Source organism: Carassius carassius, chromosome 40 (assembly GCF_963082965.1).
Source record: "Carassius carassius chromosome 40, fCarCar2.1, whole genome shotgun sequence".
NCBI lineage: Eukaryota > Metazoa > Chordata > Actinopteri > Cypriniformes > Cyprinidae > Carassius > Carassius carassius.
The window spans coordinates 6,084,162-6,108,572 of record NC_081794.1 but is presented as its reverse complement, the minus strand read 5'-3'; the positions used below and the strand labels follow the sequence as shown (position 1 = coordinate 6,108,572).

Here is a 24,411-nt window from a genome sequence, read left to right as displayed (position 1 = left end):
TGGTAAAACAATTCACAGAATGACAGGATGTGTCAACAACTGGAAAACTCACACAGAACCTGAAGGGCAAACGATACATCATCATCACGGCTCAAAATAACAGCGCAACTGGAGGTGCAACTAGGTCAGCCTTAAAAAGTTGTTCATCCAAAAGTACAAATTCTGTCAGGATCTGCTCACACATGTTGTGTTAGATATTCGCTAATAGTCCAACTTTCTACTTGACATGGCACAGCTTACGTCTATGAAGCATGTGCCACTTCACCACTTCTTTTTGAAAGCCATATTTCAATAACTGTAAATAAAAATAAAGGTTCTTTATTGGCATCTACATCCAATAAAGAACCTTTGCATTGCAACCTTGGCATTACATAGAGGAAAAAAATTCTTATAAATGTTCTTTAACTGACTGTTTGAGTCAGTATTTGCCTTCTTATTTCATATATCTTGTCTGCAAAGATATTCAACCAGTGAATATGCTTTATATTTACACCATGTTGACCAATGGTAGTGCACTTCCAAAAAAAAAAAAAAAAAAAGTGTCTCAGAAGGCCTTTGTTCACCCCCTGGAGTGGATGGGCGCTTTTTATTTAACTTCGTTTGGACTGACGCAAATGCAACACCCGCTGACTGCAATGATAAAGCTTGAAATATCAAAGACCATTTTTAATATAACTCTGACTGGATTCATCTGAAAGAAAAATTATGAAAACTGATGTCATTTTGACATCATTTGTATGTATTTGTCCATTTACGTGTATTTATTTAAAAGTGTGCACACAGAAAACCGTCTGACAGACAGCATGTATTAAGTTTCTTTTGTGACTTATCCTAAACTACCTGCTTATCAAGTCTACTGATGTATCCGCCACCTCTGATGCCCATGCTGCCGAGTGAACAGTCTTTCGGGGTCAGAGGAAAATCAAATGTTTCACATTTCTAGTTTCTAAAAGCCCATTGTGCAGCTGACGAATGCTATCAAAGCATCACCAGCATCAAGCTGGAGAACGACAAGCACAAGCAAGAGTTCAAACTCGGCGCAGCGAGAGGCAGGCGGAGCTTTGACACCAGGACAGGTGCTCTCAAGCACAGGTTCAGTCAGGTCAGCCTTCACTGCATTCCATGTGCGCTGATGATTCAATCACCATCAAGGTTACGGCAGGCCCAAGGCTGCGGCCACAACGCTACACTTGATCATCCAACAGACTGGCAGCCTGATCTTCTGTGGGAAAAGAAAAGAAAGCATTAACTAGTCATCTGAAGAAGAGCTTCTTTTCTTTTCTGGTTCTTTTCTGAAGTCGTCGCCTTTTTTCATCAAATTTGGCGCATGCGGCAGCAGGGTCAGAGAAACGGCACAACAAATGAGTCCATTTGTTCATAAATAAACATTTATGTAAGAAGCCTTTTTGTCACCTTGGCAACAGGCAGGTTGTTTACTTGGCTGCTGTGGCCATGACAAACACATTTGCGCAGGCATCCGTGGGCTCGGCAGAGGAAAGGCTTACGTTTATTGAGGAAACGAGGCTGCTTCTCTCTTAAATGTCACTTTTCCTTTGTTCCTTAGACTAATTCACTCAAACAGGATTCGTATTCGGCGATTCTTCCTCTTTTAGCTTCCACCCCACATCACAATCATTTGAATTCTAGTCCCGTGAGTAATGTATTACTCATGATTGCCGGAGTACATTAGCTCCTTTACTTCACGCTTGTTATCCTGCACTGAGCTCTCCAATAGCACTCCAATCCCATTTTTAAGACTATTATATATATATAAAAAAACATATAATACATTTGGGTATTTATTATTGACTTATTGTACAAATGAATGTACAAAGTTGGTGAGATTTTTTTTAAAGATGTTTGAAAGAAGTCTCCTATGCTCACTGAGGCTGGATTTTATACTATTTTATACTGTTTTTTACTACAGAAAATGCTGCCCTGAAATTTAAAAGGATGAAATTATAATATATATATATATATATACATATATACATATATATATATATATATATATATTTTTTTTTTTTTTGTACTTTCCCCCCAGATCGGGATTCCATTTAAGCCTGCTGATGAGACAGAACAGCTGTGATCTGTCTCTCTCTCCCTTATTCTTGCACACAATATGGGGACTAGACTGGCCAGTATTTCAGCCAGACTGAAGAATCTGCCAATATTTGGGAGATTGGGAGATAATCAGCTATTGTGAGATAACTGGCTGTTCAGTGTTCCTACTTAGCCAGATGAAGAATATTAGAACTTATAATTAGAATTGACATACTGTAGGTATGTATGTGCATGTGTTTGTGTGTGTGTGTATATATATATATACGCATACATACATAAATACATACATACAACACCCTTGTCAATTAGTAATATACACTGAATGTGTTTACATGAGTGCCATTATTTAAATACAGCCATAATATTTTGCCACTAATGGTGATCATACAGTTGTCACCGCACTGTAAACCAAAGCTCCAATTATCCAAAGGAATAGCTGACCCCATCTTTTTGTCTTCTTTCTGGTTTCCCCCCAAACTGACGTCTCCCATTGTCACAAACCTCAAAAGCTCATTACCGCAACTCAGTTGCTTTTGTTTCCAGAAATCTCTGCGCTTTGCCTCTGTGGATTTTAACAGGTCATTTGCCATGCTGCTGGGGGCTGAAGAGTGGCCAGAGCTTTGAAGCCGAGCAGGGCTTCTCTACCTTCTTCCAAAGTCATTACAGGGCACTATGGGGTCTCTCGCAGATTAAATATCTGCCTGTGCATTCCTGTGGTCGTGCTTTTTCCTTTGAGCAAATACATTTGAAGCATAATTGCAGATTCTCCAGATTTTTGGCCTGAAACATTTGCAGTGGATCGAAGTTTCAGAGGAAGCCAAATGAAATGAACTGTATCTAAGAACTCATTCAAAGTCAGGCCCACAACCGTCCACCCAAAACACACACGCACGCACACACACACAAACATGGTACAGTACGGGAAAAATATTCGCCCTAACATTCCATGGCTCAAATCGTGGTACAGTACCAACTACTACAACTTGCAACTACTAAAAACTTGAATAAATTCAACTTAATATAATAATTAATAAAACCTTACAATTTACAATACATTTTTAATGACATGATTTGACAATATTTCTTAAGCATTTTTTACTTGATATTTAGAAGCCTCTGATTGAATGGGAAAATGCTGGACTATGATATTGATTATTATCATATTTTCCTGCTTACATGGTTGTGATTACCTCAACAGAAAATTTGTTTCATAGGTGAATAACCTTAATATGATTTGATTTGGAAAATTCATATTCCCAGCAAAAGTCTAAAAAGGGAAGCAATGTTTTCTTTGGTATAATGTGCATTTATGAATCATAATAAATAAAACCAGAGACATTTGTAAAGAAAGCAAATAGGGGCAGTTTTGATTAATATTACCCTTTACAAAAGAAAATGATTATTTTACATGTTTAAAGTGGCTTGTATTCATCAGGGTTATTATACAGTAGTTAACTATAACCATAAAAAAACATTATTTTAAATAAAATAAACATTAACTGAAATAAAATATTTTAAAAATAAATAAATGGCAATGTTTCTCATTTTTATTTATTGTAACTTGTAGTACTAAAATAACTAAAGCTTAATAATTAATAAAAACACGACACACATAAAATTACTAATAATATGACAAAACCACACATAAATTGACTAAGACCTTCAAAAAAAAAAAAAAAAGTGTAACATTTTTTTTTCTTTATATTAATACAAATTACAATAGCCAGTCAATGCAGCAATTCATATGAATGATTGAAATGATGTTGATTGAGTTTGACATGTCTGACTGCTGTGGAAGAGCTAGACTGTGCTGAAAGGTCACGCTCATCACATGACCTGTGTGTTCTGGCACACGTCCACATGATAAACTCTGCTGCAAGGAAACCCACTGCTTTCATTCTGCAGGAAGACAGAAGGGCTGTACGCCAACTTCTGCCAGGCTAGTCCTGCCCATGTTTTCATCACCATCCAGCTGCACTTCCATTCATAACATCCCGGCACACGTCAGTGAGGTAATATGACACATTCATATCAATAATCCACAGACCAGGGCAACAAAACAGAAACTTTTTCCTTGCCTCTCTCTCATGGCCTGTTAACACATACATGTTCATGAATGTTCTTAAAGCATGGCATTCAATAGTTAATACATAGCATTTGGGACTCCCGAAGCTGTCAATATAAAAGCTTCCAACACTTATCCACCGATGCCGATAATTTAAAAATGCCAGATATCAGTCGATACATTGGTCTTGCCAATACATTGATCAACCACTAGAAAAATTTTGTCTAAATAAATTAAAATTAAAACAATAAAAACTAAAAAATAAATAATTAAATGCTATAAAAAAGCAAAGATAACCTATATATATATATATATATATATATATATATATATATATATATATATATATATATACATACATACATACACACACACACACACATACTTACATATACATATTATATATATAATTAAATATATATTAATGGAAAAAAGCAGTTTTAAACTATAATAATATTTCACAATATTGCTGTTTCTCATTAACTACAGCTTTGGTGAGTATAATTCACTGCTTTCAAATACATAAAAAAAATATATATTGTAATCATTCCAATCTTTTGACTGGTAGTGTATATTGTGCATCCCTAATCTCAATATCAGATTTTTGGAAACCTGTTTGGCAATCATAATTTCTGTGATTTCCTTATGGTTGAACCAAGAAATTAAGTACTTTGGCTTTAAACTTTTCTCAGCTTCATTGAAAATGAATGGCTTGTGATCGTGTTTTCACTGAAAGCCGCTGAACACTCTTTATTCTTCCTCTCTCGGGGCCTGATTGAATTCCTTACTCTGTGATTTAATACAACTCAATACAGCAGATGGTACTGGGAGGTGCAGAAGGAGCAAAACATACACAATGAATAAATGATAGCATCCTCGTTAAATAATGCTGCGCTCCCAAATCCTCCCTCCACCAAAACGGCAACACTTCTATCGTTTAATCACTGAGAGTGTTGAGCAGAAGTCTCTGAATCAGCAGCAGCGCGACTTCTGCAAGGCTTTTTTACAGTGCGAACAGATTGGACCAAACAATGAGTCAATGTCACTGCACGTCCCCTCACGGGGGGGAACTGTGGTGTGAGCGCGTAGATGACGCACACACCAAGGTCAGATGCTAATTCAAGAGGGAGCAAGTGCTAGAGTCACAGCACATCACTAAAAGCTGCAGTACACACACACACACACGCTCGCATATGCCTGAAGACGCACTGGTTCTACATACGGCCCGTTTGTTATTTATTTATCTATCTGGCCGTGGTGCTGAAGTGTGTGGTGTTATGTCATGTGTGATTGTGGGAGAATGCTGCATCAGCTTGATCCCTCCTAACACACTCCAGCTGGCCTTATTCATCTCAAAGTCCTGAGAACTTCTTTATGTCTTAAGAAGAGAATTTGATTGGTGCTTGCCTATGCCAAAGTCATCCTCATGACATCCTATGATATTCTATTACACTCCCTTTATATATGCCTTGGGTCCTTCTGTTCATGATTTTATGTGCATTTTATTGTTCCACAGGTGAGAATAGACTTGGATTAGTTAGAAAAGCAGAAAGTCGCATGATTTGAGGAAATATAAAATGTTCATACAACAAATGGTGTGGGACAAGTTACAAATCAAAGTTAAAGCTACACTTAAAGCTAAAGTCAAAGAAAAATATTTTCATGTTATGGCTAATAACTAATAAATAGCCAATATGAAATTCTTTATATTTTGTCTAAAAAAAATAAAAATAAAGAATTGTTAGAAGAGAATCAACCTTAGCAATAAATTGGTCAACAGATATATAAATTAAAAGTAAAATATTTAGGCATGATACCATAATAAAAAAAAAAAACTATAGTAAGATTATATTGAACTCTATTAAATTATTAGTGTTATGGAAGATTAATTTGATAGTAAAATTATAGCTGATATTCATTTTCATGTTATGGGCAAATAATATATCTAATATATATATATATATAATATATATTTTGAGATTTGTAAAAGATTACATTTAACAATACTTCACTAAATGTAAAGTTAATTTAAAGTTTTTAAATTATTAGGTTTTTGTGTGTGTTTGTGTGTTGTGTGTCTGGTGTGTATGTACTACTAACTAAATGAAAACGAGAAATGTTGCCTTGGTGAAGGTCATCTAAATGTAAAAAAGGTAATATTAATTATAATAATAATGCAAGCAATTAAATATCTAATATTGCTTGTTACCAATAAAACAAATATTTAATATTACCCAATACTGAATAAGGTACTGACACATGGTACAATACCTTTAAACAAAGTTAGTTCATATGGTAATAGTGACATTTGCGACAAAAACACAAGCTTTTAGTCAAGACACAAAAGTCTGTATTGTTTTTGTACATCAGTTTTTAAACCATTAATAAATAAACAATAAAACCGGAGTCTGGTTTACTCAAAACCATTTAGTGCCACAGGATATTCTAGTCACAAAACAATATAACCACAATGATAAAATACAACAAGACTAATCAAACAGTTCATAGCAGCAGCAGCGATCTGTGCTTCTACTCTTCTGCTCTCAGTATGCTAATCTGCTGCCTCAGCTTCTCTTATGAACTTCTGACTAGCTGCGATTTGATATCGGTCTAAAAATAATCCAAAGTCATTTTGTTTCTCTCTCTCTCTTACATTTTCTCTACACATTCCTGTCAATCCATTCTGACAGAGGTTTTTTTCTTCTTCTTATTTTTTTAGGTTAAAAAACAGTTATGGGGTGACATAATTAAACAATAAAACCTCTTGTGAGTGCAGACTGTGTTATTAAAAAAGATCAGATGTAAGAGTAATCGGCAGCACTGGAGATTTGCGCTGAATTATTTATGTACATAGAGGAGTCATCACATTGACAGCCAGTTGCCCTCTAGTGTTACTGCGAGGAATTACTCACACCACGACACACACATACACACACACACACAGAGAGAGAGAGAGAGAGAGAGAGAGAGAGGGAGAGAGAGAGCAAAATACAAACAATCAATACAGCCAGTTTAGCTTTATAATCACTTTAACCCCTTCCTGTCATGACATCATATTAGCTAATGTAATAACTTAATGGATACACCCCCAGTATCTTTCCTTAAAAGGATAAGAGGAAACATGGTATTACTACGGATATTATTAATCAAATATCAAACTATAGGATGTAGACGGTGTGTGATCTAACCAGCCGAGTGCCTAGGTCATACTGTATAAATAATAAGAAATACATTGTTTCATAAAAAATATTTATGAAATATATTGAATAAAATCATCCTGTCTGGACACACACACACAATTATATATATATATATATATATATATATATATATATATATATATATATATATATATATATATATATATGAATAATATATAAGTGTGTGTGTGTACATACAATTTTAATTTAACTTATATAGAAGTGGAATGTAATTGAATATAATAAAAATTTTCTATAATTAGAATGAGCATACCAAAATTAAATTGAGCAAATATAAACATAAAATAAATAATAATAATAATAATACAGTACTGAGTAATCCAAATATAAAATACTGAAACACAAATAATAAAAAAAAAAAAAAATATATATATATATATATATATATATAACATATCCATGAAAACACTCCTGAAAATAAATTTGATGGTGGAGGGTGGAGGAAGTGTGTGTTTGTGTCTATTTTAGGGGCAAGTTAGGGGGGGCTTAATAAAATAAGTACCCCCTTGCACTTACTAAGATGAGCACCCTGGGTCACTGTCACCACAACCTGCTCACATCTGTCTGCCCTGTGTACAAAAATATTAAAAGCTGAGACTACAGCCTATTCAAGTGTCCATTAATCTAGCCAGCGTCCGTCAGCAGGACAGCATTTCGTTAGGGTTGCTGGCACAGCCGCACACAAGAAAGGGGTGGGGTGGGGGGTGTGGGGTGGGTTGTTGGGGGCCAGCAAGTGTGGAACGGGACACTACGAGAGAGATTTATAGACATCCAAATTAACAGTCACTGCTGAACAACAGATGCATCGTCACCTGATCCAGCCCCTCAGTGTTTATCTAGTGCATCTTCCCTGTGCTGGATTTAATCCTCATTAAGACATGCCACGGTCCGGGCCGAGTATGACGGGAGGAGGTTATGACTGAGACTGGATCCACTCACACTGGCACAGGAATGTGTAATAACCATCATGCCAATTTCTCATAAATCTCATTTATTTTCCTAACTCTCTCACTCTGCGCTGCTCTCCCCACTGAAGACGCTAATATGCCCTGTGGTTTGACCGAGAACTGGCCATCTGTGTTGACGTTTAATGTATTGGATAGTTAGCACTTTACGTTGCAGTGGATTTTAATGTGGTCTGGGAATAAATTCAAGCGGGGTGAGCGATAGAGCTCAAGAATAGATCTGTGCGCTCTAGAAATTGCTATTAAATGGATTGCTACTCATCTGCATATCACTGTATATATTATGTATAAATAGTATGGAAATATTTTTTCTAATAACTTCAAAATTTTAAAATGCAAATAAAATACATAAAATGTAATACCCCCCCCCCCACACACACACATATATATATTTATATATATATACACACACACACACACACACACACACACACACATATGTGTGTGTGTGTGTGTGTGTGTGTGATGTATACACACATACATGTACAAACACACACACAGTAAAACAACTGAATCATAATACCAAATTACATATTCAAATACTATATTTTCACAATATCTTTTCCTATTATTTTTAGGTTAATCAGAACATATATCAAAAACATACATTGTAATGTGCACTAATGTATGGCATAAAGCTGAAAGAAGGTAAACATTATTTTCCACCGCTAGATTTTGAGCTACAGCAATGCAATAATCTATTGTGAGAAAAGATGACAAAACGCACACCATCCTGTGGCACATTCATCAAACTAAATTGCATGATATCCATGTGGAGGGCAGAGAGCACAGTGCAAATTTGCATCAGAATTGCTGATGCAACTGCATTACCACCAGAAAGCGCAAGTGCGGCCCAACTGACAGATGCATCCTGGGGAACAAAATAAAAGGCCAGCATGTGCCGCAGACAGTTCTCTTAAGCTGGAAGCTTGTGTGTTTAACCTAGTGTTTGTGTGTTTGTGTGTGTGTGTCTGAGAGAGAGACAAAGAGACAGACAGATCTGTCCACTTATGTAAGCATGAAGGACCTGGGCGTCCCTGCTAGCTCTCCATCTTGTGTGTGTGTGTTGAGTGGGTTAGTTGAGGTGGTGCTGAGGCGGGGGGTGCAGCAGGTTACAGATGGCACTTCATATGTTGTGGTATCAGTTCTTCTGCACTGCAGTCCAGACGCATGAGCGCTATGATACATCATCAGCCAGATGCTAAATATTCTCTGCGCTATATAAGATCAGCAGCATCTTGGCATGGACAGATTCATTTGTTAGCAGTGAGAGATGAAATATATTAATATAATTAATAATTATTTTAATCTTATATCATTTACGTATTTTTATAATAATAGTAAAAAATAAATAAAATAAAAAACAGTCATACAGATGTCAATCCACTAACATTAATAATGCAGTAGACACAAACATATATTTTTGTATATATTTATTAATGTCACTAGTGTTGTCACGGTACCAAAATTTCAGTATTCGGTACCGATACCAGTGAAAATCCACGGTTCTCGGTACCAATTTCGGTACCAAAGCAAAACACAAAAATATGCTAATTAAAAAAAATAACTTTTTAGCACTAAAAATAAAACCAATGCCATTCTTTATACTTATTTACAATTGTGTTTAAGGTTTTTCTACAAGTTATATAATTATGAAAAACAGTAAAATAGTTTCACCCAAATTTAATTTGTCTTTTAATTAATGAAATTTAAACATTTTATTTTTGGTAAATAAAGGGGATTTGCTATTAAAATTAAAACATGGAAGAAATATTGTGATTTATTTCTTTAAAAAATAAAGTTTTGTTAATGTTTTCAACAGTAGTAGCAGTATCACATACATTTTACTAAATAATAGTAATATTTCTAGCACAATGCCTTTAGGTAAAAATTAACTTTTAGACCTAATGAATGCATATTTGTCATTTTAACTGAACTTAAGACTGGTGGTGAAGCTTAAGATATTTTTGGTCATTGGTGGTTTCTGTAAAAAAAATAGTAATAGATCATATTAATTATTATTAAAAGATAATACTACTACTAATTCTACTATCATACTAATGTATATCCAATGCACTATGAATTGATGAGCTGCTGGGTTCATGAATATTAATCACGTTGTCTGCGTTCGGTCAAACTGATTTGCTGAAATCAAAATAGGGACGGTACTAGATCAGCGCCAGCCAATGAAATTGCCATTTGCGCATTAGCTCCGCCCACTACCGGAGAAACCGGTATGTCTTCTGCTTGTTAGAAAATGAATATGAATAATTCTAAATGAACTCCATTATTTTGACAGGAAAAGACAATAAAGAATAGTTACATATAGCGTGTTGATTCAGCGTGGTAAGACTCTCCCTCTCTCTCTCTCTATCTCTCTCTCTCTCTCCATGTGTGAGAAACAGCGCTATCAGTAAAGCGATGGTGAGTCGTGCGCCTTCACAAAGAGTTTACAGAGCATCAAATACAGGTGCGCTGTGCGTCCATTGAGATGAACTGAAAAGTTCTGATCGCTTGATGGAGAGAGAACTCTGAAGCTCAGATGCTGAAATTAATGCAAGCGTCATGTGCTTCAGTCTATGTAGTAAACAAACCCGCACGTCTCTGCCATTCATTAATTCACACAGAGAAGCGCAGAACACGGATTCATATTTCAAGCAACATTTGCGGCTTAACATTTACAGATACTGGTCCATATGGAGATTTGATTTGATTCATTTATGCTAACTTTGACAAATTCCATGACTGTCCATATAAAAATGTAAGTTTCATTTTCATGACTGGATTTTGAGATTCCGTCCTCGTTTTCTGCTTCACGGAAATCATAGCGCTGAACCGGGTTTGAACGGGATCTCGGTACTACCGGTACTTAAAGAAACCTGGTACAGTCACATTTACATTTTTTTAGTACCGACTTGGTACCGAAGTACCGGGTCTTTTGACAACACTAAATGTCACAATGCAAATATAATAGCAATGATAATATCAATCTACTACTGCTATTATTATTATTATTATCATTATTGTTGTAAGATAAATATTGTGAGAATTTTTTTTTACCAGTTATTATAAATAATTATATTACTAAAAACTAAAAATAATAATCATGACAAAAGTAGAATAGTGTAGTACAGTGTAAAGAAACCTTTTACATAAATTCAAATATTATAAAATATAAATACACCAATAACAACAACGACGATAATAAAACAGTAGTGACAAAATTATTTTAACATTTAATTTAAAATTAAATAATTAAAATATAAAATGTAAATGTAAAATATAAATATAAAAATATTCATATATAACAATAACATCAATCTACTACTATTATTACCAATAATAATAATAATAACAACAACAACAGTAGTGAAAATGTTATATTAATCTTAATATTATAATTACAATTACATTATAAATAATAATATTTACAATCTAAATAATATAAAATGTTAATATTATTAAATATAATTATATTCAGTATAATAAACTACTACTTCTATCAATAAAATAGTAGTGAGAATATTTAACATTAATCTAAATATTACAAAATATCAATTAATTATAATAATAGTAATAAAGTAGTGAGAATATCTTTTAGAGTATCTTGATCTAAATATAAAAAAATACTACTATTACAACAACTAGAGTAGTGTAGTGTAGTACAGTGTAAAGACAGATAGACAGAGTTAGATTAAAAGACAGAGAGAGATATATATATAGATGGATGGTGTAAATAGGTGTTTGTTCATTTCTGCTGATATAATGTGTTATTTCCAGGCAGACGGGCAGCACATAAAGGATCTTCTGCCTGCCTCAGAAACGCTGATTTCCTCTGAATATAATTACACAGCACAGCGTGTGCTTTCTGTCACAGTCAACACAAAAGGAGGTTATTTCATAGGCTCTCATTGTGTTTCCAGCACTAATGATTTTCATTAGCGAAGAAGTAAGGGTAAATGTCTACGAAATGCTTTGGCTCGGTCTGAAACGTGCACGTGACGTTCAGCTCTGACCTTTATTTTAAAATAAACAGCCCTGTGTGTATAAAACGCACGGATGAATCCTTAACTCTAAACCTATTAAGAACTTCAAAGGCTGAATGCTGAAGATGGAGGGAGACCTTTCATGGGAAGGAGAAGTTGTTATCTGTGTGTACGATTGAAGAAATATGGCCCAAAGCCAAGCGCTAATCATCATTATACATCCGACCACAACCTCACCATGACAACCGTGATACCGACAGAGCATGTATATTTGCCAGAAACTTAAGGCAACTTTGAAGTCGGCGCCCCCTGCGATAGATGAGTCGTTTGAATTGGCTCGGTGGAATCGATTCAATTTCTGACACACAGAATATTACAGCCTCATTTAGGAATTAGCAGTGCCAGTCTGCTTTCAGATGATCATTTTTGAAATCAAAAGATAACTTACGGACAGCTGTTCTCCTTCAAGGTTCGCCTTGTACTCATAGAAATCCATTTCAACTCATTTCTCTTTTAAGTGTTTCTTTTTTGATCCTAACTGATATGCTTTTCAAAGACAGAAGCAGGTTCACTTTTTCAGGTTTCTAAAACCTGTATATCATAATAGAAAGACCATAAATTGTGAATTAAATTAAATAAATAAAATATAATATATAGAAACTATCAATAAAAAGATTAACAATCTTTAGAAAAATAATTATCAACCTCTCATTTGAGTATAACATGAGCTGTTTTATGTAACATGATGTCTGCCATTTTTGCAACTGTGATACACTAATTTAAGCATTTTAATTTTCAAACGTTAAATGTATAAAAAAAATGTATCACCACAACAGTAGTTATCTAGCCAAAATAACCTGCCATTCAGTGGAGGCTAGTTTGGGACCAAATTTGTAGTAATCAAGGATATTATAGTTAACTATAAAACTAAAAATAAAACCATAAAAAAAAAAAAAAGTTTCTTAAAATAAAATATTTTTGAGATTATAGAACTTTCAAATTGAATATGAAAACATGTCAAAGCAGCATTTGTCATTTTTACTTGATATACTAAAATAACTAGAACTTAAACTGAAATGAGAATTAGTTAATAGTATATAGACTTATTAAAAAACAAAATAAAAACTGATGAAAAATTTAAATGTATTCAAACTAACAAAAAAAATAAAACATTTAATAGCATCTTGATGATGCTAAAATATAAATATAATGATATAAAATATAACCAGTAGTAACTGATGAATTTCCCAAAAATTACAAATGCAGTCAACTAAACAATTTTGGTTCAAATGTTTTTGTTTTTAATTGAAACTTTTTTTTTTTTGATTTTTTACACTATTCTGTAGTAAATTCAAAATTATGTCCCTTCCTGCGTTTCACTATTACCATTACTGTTACAATTAAGCCACATTACAGTTTTTTTCAGTGTTATAAAGATGAAAATTAAACCCAAAAATAAAAAAGTTGTTTTTAGAATTAATTAAATATCATTTAAATGTATGTTCAATTTATGTTTGATTATCTTATTGTATGACAAACCGCATGATATAATATAAACGGAGACATCAAGGTACATCCTATTCATGGAAAATGCCATGCACAGTTGCCGTTCCTACCAAAACTGCTAAAAATATCACCCAATACGTCATCTAAACAAACACAATATAGCTATAACTACATGAATTATCAAGGATCAGCTTTTGGGCTGCCATGAAAGCAGAGCACTGTGCTAGGCAAATTCAGGGCTCCGTGGCATCCAGGCTGTCCCGCTGCCTCCACTAGGGGATCCAGTCCGGCTCGCCAACGGCACAGATGGACACATGCCCGCACATGACATGCCAGATCTGCTCTGCAGGGACTCTGATAACGAGAGAGCAGCTCCAAGCTCCTCATCTGCTGAACAATGCTCAGGTCCTAAGCTCCTCCCTCCCTCTGCCAGTGTTCACAATGAGCTCATTTGAATATCACTGTCAAAATCTGAATCAGCAACTTCCTCGCTCTTGGCAGGACGGGTCTACAGAGTTAACCTGCAGGCTGGGCGGGCCCTGTGGGACCGGAGCCAAAAGCCGCTCCGCCTAACAACTGCCGTTTGTCTTTTAGGCAAATCGTAGCCCAGGAATGGAACCGCTTCATTGGCCATTGCTGGTATTTGCATAATTTTGTATTCATGTTATGTGCAAAATGTTTTAAGTCAGTCTTAGCATTTATGTTATTTTTACTTTGGATGAAAAAAGTAATTTTGGGTAAACATTAAGCAGAAGCATTACATTTTCAACATTTTAAACACACCATTTGTAAAAAAAAAAAAAAAAAAAATTAAACACATTTTAAATATATTTTAAAGGTAATATATATATATATATTTTTATATATATGTATATATATATATGTATATATATATATATATATATGTATGTATGTATATATATATGTATGTATATATATATATATATTACAAATATCATAAATTATTTATTTATAAATAATTCCTTTTGGAAAAAAATATTTCAGCATGATTCTGCATATTGGTTATATATATATATATATATATATATATATATATATATATATATATATATATATATATATATATTTACATATTAGAGAACAGGAAGGTAAGTAAATTATGCTCATTTCTCGGTGAACTATAGTTTTATGAAGAGAAATAAAAGAAGTAATTATGCAGAAAAGGTAAGACTATATCTTTCATTACTCTTAACAATGAGGGGAAAAGTTCCAGGAAGTAGTAATTAAACAACTCAAAGAACTATAGTTTGCTGTCAGCTCAGTGACTCCAGAGAAGAAAATGTTCTCACAACAAAACAAGCTGCACAGTGGATAGTAACCTTTATGATATTAAAAACAATTCATCAGAATGCACATTTTCTAATCTACACTTAAACATAGCGGCCATGAAAGAGTTTGCATCCTTAATATAACAGCATCAATAGACCTTTAGCAACCTGCGGTACGGTTCAACATATGAGTCTTCTTATAGGCTCTGAGGGTCACAAACTCACGGCAAAATAATCTATAACAATACTGCATTGTAAACTAGCAGTACGTTTCACTCTGCAAGGCTTCATAGTTTGCAGTGCTCACAATACATAGACTGTCTTCTGGAAATCAGCAGAAAATGAGAGGAAATTCTAAATGGTTAAAGCATTTAATGACAGTAAGATGAGTGAGAGAGACCACTGGCATTCAGAACATGCCTATAATGTAGTTATAATATACTTCCATACCATTAAAGCTCTGTAAAATGTACTCTAGCAGAACCTTCAAGAACTGATTGAATAAGAATATGTTACAAGTCTTGACACTGACCTTAAAAAAAAATATTGGTGAGGTCGTTGAGGCAAAGCAGCAAGTGCAACTGTTTCATAAGAGAGCGTACCTTGGGTAGAGAAATAAAAATCTTTCATATTTTCAATAGACAAACTGATTTAAAGACAGATCTACCATGAGCTCTGAGATTACTAGCAATATGTTCAAATTTGATTTCTGTTCCTTTTTTAAATGAATGATTTATAGAGTGCATTAGCGCTACCCACTTTTTCAGCGGCCTTGATTCTGGATGTATGTCTTTCCATAGGGATTTTCACTGAAGTGTTATAAGCCATGAACCCAACCAACCAGCAACAGGGTGAATCAGAACATTGCAAACTGTAATTAACAGCTTAAATGAAGGAAAGAACTACAATTGTAAATTAAACCAGATTAGAAACTATGGGGAAATATAAAACCATTGACTAAATGTAAATGTAGTATAAATGTAATCCTGCAGAGATATCCGCCAGAGAAGTCGCTCCCATCCAGTGGCCACACTGTGAAGCAGTGCTGATTACATACTTGTGTCGATCTCTTTACACTCTTAAACTACATATTTGAATATTATGCAACAAACACATTTTTTAGTTATAGTTATAACTAATCTATGTAAGCTGTTTCCGCCACTAAATAAAAAATAAAACAAGGTAATTGCGACTTTTTATCTCAGAATTCTGACTTATATAAACTCGCAATTCTGACTTCTTTCTTTATAGCTCACAATTGTGAGAAAAAAGTCAAAATTGTTAGATATGAACTTGCAATTGCGAGAAAAAAGCTTTGACTTTATTTCTCAGAATTGTGAGATATAAAGTCGCAATTCTGAGTTTTTTCTCGCAAATGCGAGTTTATAAAAAAAGTCCGAATTGTGAGATAGTCACAATTACCTTGTTTTGTTTTTTATTCAGTGGCGGAAACTGGGTTTTCATGATTTTCCATGGCAACTTGCAATGCTTCAAAGGATAAGCAGTACCTTTATATTTTTCTGAAATGTCATTTTCTGCCTAAAATTAAAGCTTGCAGTGTTTCATATTGAAGCTGGTTGGTTTGATTCCTAAACCAAGACTGCTGAAGAAGCGTGGACACACTATTGTGCTGTATTGCAACCCAGCTGAATAATGAATCGCTACAAGCCAGTGCTGCTAAATGAAATTATCCTTAGGGGAAAAATGGAAGGAGCATATGGACTTTCCCTCTGTTATAGCGAATAAAAACAGTCAGCCACTTGTAAACACATTCATTTTTACACTCATCTTCATCTTGTTGTTGTTAGCGGTTGAGTTCTCAGTGCCATCATGAACAGCTAAGTGTTTAACAATAGCCCTCTGTGTTTTGTCCAATAATTTCTCTACAACACTGAACAGCTTGAACCAAAACTCAGTTAGCAGTTCTACAAAGGCAGCTACCATCTAAGGCAGCATCCTAGATTAAACTGAATCTTCTAAGTGACTGATTTGGAACACTTTACACAGGCAGAACTACATAAATAGAATGTCTCACAAAGTAGCTGTAGAGCTAAAACTGTGATTTTTTGTATAGTGCTGCAGGGATGATGCATTTTTAAAAACCAAAAACAAGAAACAAGAAAGCATTTTAGCACTTCCTTTTCCATCTTACTGAGGTTGATGTTTTAAAGGGATTTTTGGTTAAATGCCTGACATAAGGTCTGTAATTAACACAAACTTAAGATATTTCATGTTTTATCCTACAACATAAAATATATAAGTAATATCTCCTTGTGATTTTAAAGCGTTTACTTGTCTTGAAAATGTGGTTACTAAAAAGCGGCTAAATGTGACTACAGAGTTTGTTGGTGACATTAAACGTCACTACATCAAACAGATAAAATCATCTACTCACTAGTCCGCTTTCCCCTCCTCATTAGCTATGTTTCCATCACCTTGTTTTTATGCACATTTTTAAGTATTGCATCAAAAACAAGTAATGGAAATGGCAAATTTCAAATAAAAATCCTTTAATTTGCAAAAAAGTTTTTACACTCGCTTGAGGTGGTTTTTGACTTGTGCGAAAAAGGGTTAATGCAAATAATGGGAGATGGAAATGCATTTGTCGAATAAATTCCTCCTTGTGCATCAAAAAAAGTCATGTAACTGCGCTATGCGACGGCAAAACCTGACTATCCAGCAGACCAGTCTCCTTTCAGCATCTGAAGTGTTGTGGTCCTTCTAAAAGCCCCGAGCAAAGTCAAAGTATTTCTGTATAATTGCCCCTGTCTTACATGACTGCGTTACAGCATTCCCAAAAAAGCAGGCATACATGTCCGAAAGCAATGACTGCATTTACTTTGTTTCATCCAAGTAATTTATTATATATGATATAATATATATTTATGTGATATTCCAATTTAGCGCATAAGTTAAATTTGCAACTTGATAGAAATCGACTACCGTTTTTAAAATCATGCTCTTACAACCTATTCTAATTTACATCTTCAGGGATTTTTTTTTAGATCAAGACACAAAGAAGCTTAATGGTGATGAAGTTTAAGTCATGTGACCATGGTGTATTTTGTTTATAGCCTACATTGCGCTTTTTACTTCTGGTGATTATATTCAGGCTTTAAACATTGTGTTCATTTGTGAAGATTGTCATGATAAAAGTGTGTAAGAATCAAAACTTTTGTTAGTCACAGAACTCATTTTCTTTAATAGGTCATTTTTTTTCTGCAATAATTCAAAATCCAATGGGAAAATCGAATCGAAGGTAACCAGGATAAACTTCCGGGCTGGCCTACAAACATATGTCAAACAAACACATTAATTATGATATTATTATAATGCACATTTAGCACATTTTCTTCCACAAGAGCTTTTTGTGTTGTAATTATTTCTCACATGCTTCCCAATGACCTTGTTGAAACAGCATGTTCACTCCTCACATTTACATCCTTGGAATGATGTATGATTTGCCTAGCGATTCTGTGCTCCAAATGGCAGGGGAGGCGCAATGCGCTAACTAATTGTTTAAGCATAGCAGAGGGCTATTAAAGAAGCTCTTCACAATGTTGCTCCATTATTTCTGCATGAATGCTACTGTGCTATGCAAACCCAACCGGGGCCCAAGCCTTTTGCTCTGACAATGTTAACGCTCCTCTCTGTATCTAATTGTTACTGTATATGATAAAATAAACAGAAACCTCTTTGAGAACAAACACAGCGGTTATTGTCTTGTTTATTCGTAACAAAACCCCCTTTTTTAATTTCCCAAGTAGCCAGAACCACTCAGCTTAATGACAGTTAATTACAGTGAAATACGATGCGGGGTAAATTTGTCCCCTGGGTCATTGATATGTCAGCTTAGTATGAAAGCAAAACGCGTTTGTGCCCTAAAGCCCTGGGGGGTGGGGGGTGGCTTGCAGAGATGTAGCGCTCTGACAAGCATATCTTCCCTCAAAGTTTAAAAGCAGCTGAAACACCTCATGGCTAGGTTATTGTTCCCCACATAACTCAAGAGCCGTAGCTATGGTGCATACAGCTATGACAAAAGGTAGCTTTGCTTATGTGCAGCATTGTATATTTGCTTCCGTTGTTAACACGTGGAATTCAAACCAAATCACTTCAGGGAGACCCAAAGATTTGTTGCAGTGGAAAGAATTTCGGGTTGAATTTCCGGTGTATTTCTACCTACTAGCTGTCAAATTATCATAGTCATTTTACAGAAGTAGTTCTTTCGTTTATTTAAAATTTGAATTAAGATGACTGTGACTTCCAATTGTTATTTGATCTCCGCGAAGCAGAAAACTTATGGCAGAATCCAGTCATAAAATGGAATTTACTGTATAATGCATATTTTGGATTAATAAACCGAAATAGAGCTGCACACTTAATTTGAACTAAGCCTATGTATGTGAATATTAAACTGTGAAAAGACTAAATAGATACATTTGAAGTTTGCATGTCTCTGTGTGAATGAGTAGCACGTTTTCATGTACTTGAGCATTTAACAATTTCACAAGCATTTGATTTCATTTCATAAAATTATCATCAGATACACACAGAAACTTGAAAATATGAGATACAAATATTACTGTTGTACACTAGAATGTACTTCTCAAAGTAATACAAATTACAATTTAGGGACATTTTTGGACAAAACTTTATCAAAACATTATTTAAGTAATATTGCACAATATCCCAAAATTTTTCCTACATGATTTAATACAGAAAACAGTAATATTTTCAATATTTCATTTTTAATAAGTGTAGCTTATTATTGCCCATGTAACACAGTGCAAACCATTGTGGCTGATAGAAAATTAAAAGAAAATAAGATCCAAGTTCCCATGTAGCCAAAGAACACTAATCATAGTACCAGTGACTACAAATAAAACCAACTATTTACTCTATTATGCCACAAAGTAGGACAATATGTTTTACAGCAACTTGTTATGATAGAAAATTACCGCAATGATTAAAGTAATGAATAAAGTAATTAAGATTAATCTTATTTCAATATTTTTGTATGAAAATACTGTTAAATCTGCCCATATTTGACAGTTTATTAATAGCCAAGTAGGAAAAAAAGATCACGCATTGCTCAAAATAGTTATGATACGGCCAAATGTACCCCTTACAGAGATATTAATTGATGAATAGCCTCTCATCTGAGATCTCACTGATGTTTGGTGTGCTTGCATCTAATGAATTAAAAAAGTCAAATGAAAGAGAAAAAGTGTGGAAACAGAGACGTCCTCTGCATGTAGCAGAAATGAATATGGATAGATCCGTGCTCAGAGAACACCTGCAGGGAATCTGGCTCTTTACCTGGAACTGCTCACAGTGGGGGATTCACTTTCAGCACGGCAGGGGCCATGCAGGACACACAATTGCAAAACGGAATGCAATTAAATGTGTATTTGTCTACGCATAAGCAAGCAGGACATTATTTATGCACGACTATCGAGCAGCAGTCAGTAGATTAAAACTAATGGTTTTATTCTTTTCAGAATCCATCTGCAGAGCACTCAATGCCACATCAGTCAAATATACTGTATCTGACGCAAATCAGCTCAGGTCAGCTAAACAAGGAACAGACGGGTGACATGTGATCCTCCTCAGCCAGTCAGATCGTGCTCTGAGTGCTCGTGCATCATCAATCACTCAGTGATATCAATCCGCTCCATTTGTCCACACGAGGTCATAAAGGAAAACCCAGAGTCCTCCAAAACTTCATGTCAGCTTTTCAGAGACATAATCAATCACATGCTGTATGTTTGCAGAAGTACAATAGTCCCGATTCACAACGTAAGCAATAAATGTAATATAAAGTACAAGATAACTTTATTGCATATACTTTCGGATAGATTTTACAATAATATATCTACTTATATATATTAAATACATACAGTGAATACAAAGCCAAAAAAAAGAATAATAATGTACATATTGTAAAATTATTTTTATAAATTATTTGATCATTTATTATATATATATATATATATATATATATATATATATATATATATATATATATGTATGTGTATGTATATGTATGTGTATGTATATATATGTATATGTATAAACGCAATCTGCTTGTTAAGCCTGGTGTGTGAATGGATCAGTTCTGTTGCTCATCCCAGCATCTGATTAATGACAAAAAAGCACAGATGGCAAAAGACAAGTCTGAATCTATAATATGTCAATTGCTAACGACTACTCTAAAAACTAGGATCTGATTATAGCTTAATATGTGAAGAACAGTTAGCGCCCTACTTCCTGTGATGATAACATTCAGGCAAGAAATCAAGACCACTGGCTGAATGAGAACAGAGATTAGGCAGTTTGTGACTATAAATACCCATCTGAGTAATGAGCATGTTATTGAAGTTCCTCTCTGAGCTGCTAAGCTGTGAATGCCGTGTTTATTGGTCATTGTTTAGACAGGAGGAAAAGCCTTTTATGGATTAATTTGATGTAAAAAGCTCAAATGCTCCAAATAGAAAGCTCTGTGTGACATTTCGGACTATTACATAACCCACAATAAAAAAAGATCCAAACATTTGAGCGTTCATAATGTATTTTACAGAAAATGAAAGTGGACAAACAAAAAGCTTTCACTGTAATTTACCGTTAAAGTGTTCAGCTGAAATTTATTTGACAATCTCCAATTGCTCACATGGCAATGCTGTTGGAAAACACAGTGTGCCTTCCATTTTGCAATTCCATAAGAGGCTATAAACAGAAAAACCCTCTTTAAACGTCTTAACATTCACAAATGCCCATATCAGAGAAACGGCATTTGCTGCTGCTTTCATCCGTATCCACAGCGGGCTCGATTTAACAGCGGTGGCCTTTAATTGCCAAGCTAAAAATTATAAGGACAGACATTACTCGCAGCAAAAATGCAACAAGGAGAAACAAAAACGTGCACGCTCATTCCATGGAAAACGATTTACACGAGATAGATGAGATAAAGCGTAGTCAAGGGGCCTTGAAAACCCTCATGTTATCAAATTACAAATTACATCCGTTATATGCCTCTCAAATAATAACTAGAAACTTTTCTGACCGGCAAGAGACACAAACAAGGAAGTAATGTTTTCCTGATGCTCTTGCTACATAGTTTACTTTAAAGCTATTATCAGACAGATTTCATGCGCATTTCTTTCATGTCCACGTATTCAGTCTCATTAAATGTTTATGGGGAAATGTAGCAAGGATGTCAGCATGGCAATAAATCATAGGACGCGCAAAGAGCTGCATCTGGGAAAACCAGACCACAATGTGAAAAATTTGAATTAAACACCAATCAGGCTCCGAGTGACATTTCACCTGTCTCAAAAGCAGATTTCTTGCCAGCGTGAGAGTTAAAAACATTCTTGGCCCCAAAAGGATGAGCTCCATTTTTTGGCATGAATTATTAAACTTGCCTGTAAGTAGTCTAGTGGGGATACACGCAACTAAAATCAAGCTCAATATTTACTTTCTCTGCACAGCATTCCGAATCAATGCACGTCATGGCTGTGTTTCTTCTGTTACTTTACAACACTCCACAAGCTATTCAAGTGTTGACACGCAGACTTCTTTCCAGAACACAGAAAGAAGGGTGAAAAAAAGAGTTGATTCATTTGAGCGAGAAACGTCAATGCTTCTCCTGAGGATTTATTGCAGAGAATGAGCTTTTAAAAACTAAAGGGAGTCAGTGGAGCAATTAGTTTAAATCACAGTGGAGGACGCTAAAAATATCAGAGCAACCTCAAATGTCAATCCTGACAATCCTATGACCAAAACCTGGACTGTCTTCTAGGATGTATTGGAAAAAAATACTTTTTGACACTATTTTCAAAGCATCCATAAAGAATAGGGGTGGGGAAAACTAGTCCGCAGGAGTTATTTGACCATTTACGTCTGAATCAATTAATCGCGCTGTCCTTTAGGGGGCTATGTGATGTTCTGATGGGTCTATGACATTGTGGGTTACGCTGATGATATCATTGTAACTGTGGGTTTAAATGTCACAAGGGAAGTATTGTGGGATGGGTGGGGCTGCACGATACTAAGGAAAAATTGACATTGGGATATTTTGTTTTTACAGGAATTTTATTTAAAAAGAATGAATCATTCTAGAGTGAGTGGGTGTGAGGTGATTTTGTTGAGGAGTGCATCAAATAATAATAATATTGATAATAAATAAAAAATACTTGACAATCATTTTTGGGCTGCAAGATTTGGGAAAATATTGAGAAAACATTTGTGTGTTCATACTTGGGTTTCAACTCTTTAAGTGAACCATTAAAATAAATGTAAAAAAACAAACAAACTAAGGAACATTTTGTAATAATATTGCCACTCCATTATGACCATAAAATAATACAAACTTTCATGACTTGATTGTGATATTGATCATAATATTGTGATGATTGTAATATAATGAAAAAAATATTAAACAAAATAAGAATATACTGTAATAAAACTGCTAATTCTATATAATAATAATAATAATAATAATAATAAAAATGATTTTATTGTGGTTTACAATCTGATATTATTGATTATAATATTTTAATTATTGTAATATTTTTGAAAATTAAAATATTAAGATAAAAAATACATTGCAATAATACTCTCAATTCAAGATGACAATAAAATAATAACTGTCATGATTTTATTGTGATTATTGATTATAATATTGAAATGTTGATATTCTGAATAAATATTAAACAAAATAAGGAATATGCTGTAACAATATTGCCAATCCAATATGATCATAAAACAATATTAAATGTAATTATTTTATTGTGTGATTATGGATTATAATATTGGGATTATTGTGATATTATCAAAAAATAGTAAACAAAATAGAAATATTTTGTAATAATATTCCCAATTCAAAATGACTATAAAATAACAAAAATTTCATTTTTTTTGTGATATTAAATGTAACATTGAGATTATTGTGCTTGCAAAGAATTTAACAATATCTTATCATAATACTGCCAATTCAGTATGACCAAATAATAATAATTTACTTTATTGTGATTAAAATTTTACATTTGTTAATGTATAGAAAAATATATAGAAAATGAGAAATATACTGTAATAAAAATGTAAAATATTGTAAAAGTGCAATACTAATTTTCATGTTGACATTTACACGCATGAACCCAAGCTGTTTTCAGATGCTGAATACTTTATCATGAACCTGCTAAAGCATATATGTTTTTAATTAAATTGCAACCTGCATGATTAGACAACTGTACCAACCAGCCATACTGCGATATTGATTTTATCTCAAGTATACAGTAAAGTGCCATACGTGAA

The 24,411-nt window shown here is 34.1% G+C and overlaps 1 protein-coding gene across 1 annotated transcript in view; it reads right to left on the bottom strand.

Moving 5' to 3' along the window:
• LOC132122026 (AT-rich interactive domain-containing protein 5B-like) overlaps nt 1-24,411 on the bottom strand; it is a 110,077-nt gene that overhangs the window by 41,231 nt on the left and 44,435 nt on the right. The gene's annotated exons all lie outside the window — the stretch shown is intronic.